Here is a 445-nt window from a genome sequence, read left to right on the forward strand (position 1 = left end):
TTTTTACCATTTAATTGATTTATTACCTAATTCCCAATTTTTTAAAGATTTTTTGTGTATTTTTTGCAAAAGGGACAACGTTTGAAGAAAGGATAACTCTAAAAGACTGACTCTATAAGTTATTTTTTTATAAACCTTATATGGTAATGATTTTAAATGATGAATCGTTTTATACATTAAATATTTACAAGGCATTTATATATAATATGACAACTCTTTGATTAAAATAATACCAAATAATTAATTTTTTTTTGTAGTTTTGTCAAAACTTAAAGGTTTTGCCAAACCAGTATTTTTGAACATAATTTAATTGTATTACAAATCAATATTTGCAATACAAACAACAAATATACTATTTAATATTAATATATTTTCATATTTTAATGGTTTTATAATACATTGTTATTCAAACAATCATTAATGTTTTTTAATCGCCTGTCAATTT

The sequence above is a fragment of the Entamoeba invadens genome (assembly GCF_000330505.1).
Source record: "Entamoeba invadens IP1 unplaced genomic scaffold scaff_1105074726507, whole genome shotgun sequence".
NCBI classification, from domain to species: domain Eukaryota; phylum Evosea; order Mastigamoebida; family Endamoebidae; genus Entamoeba; species Entamoeba invadens.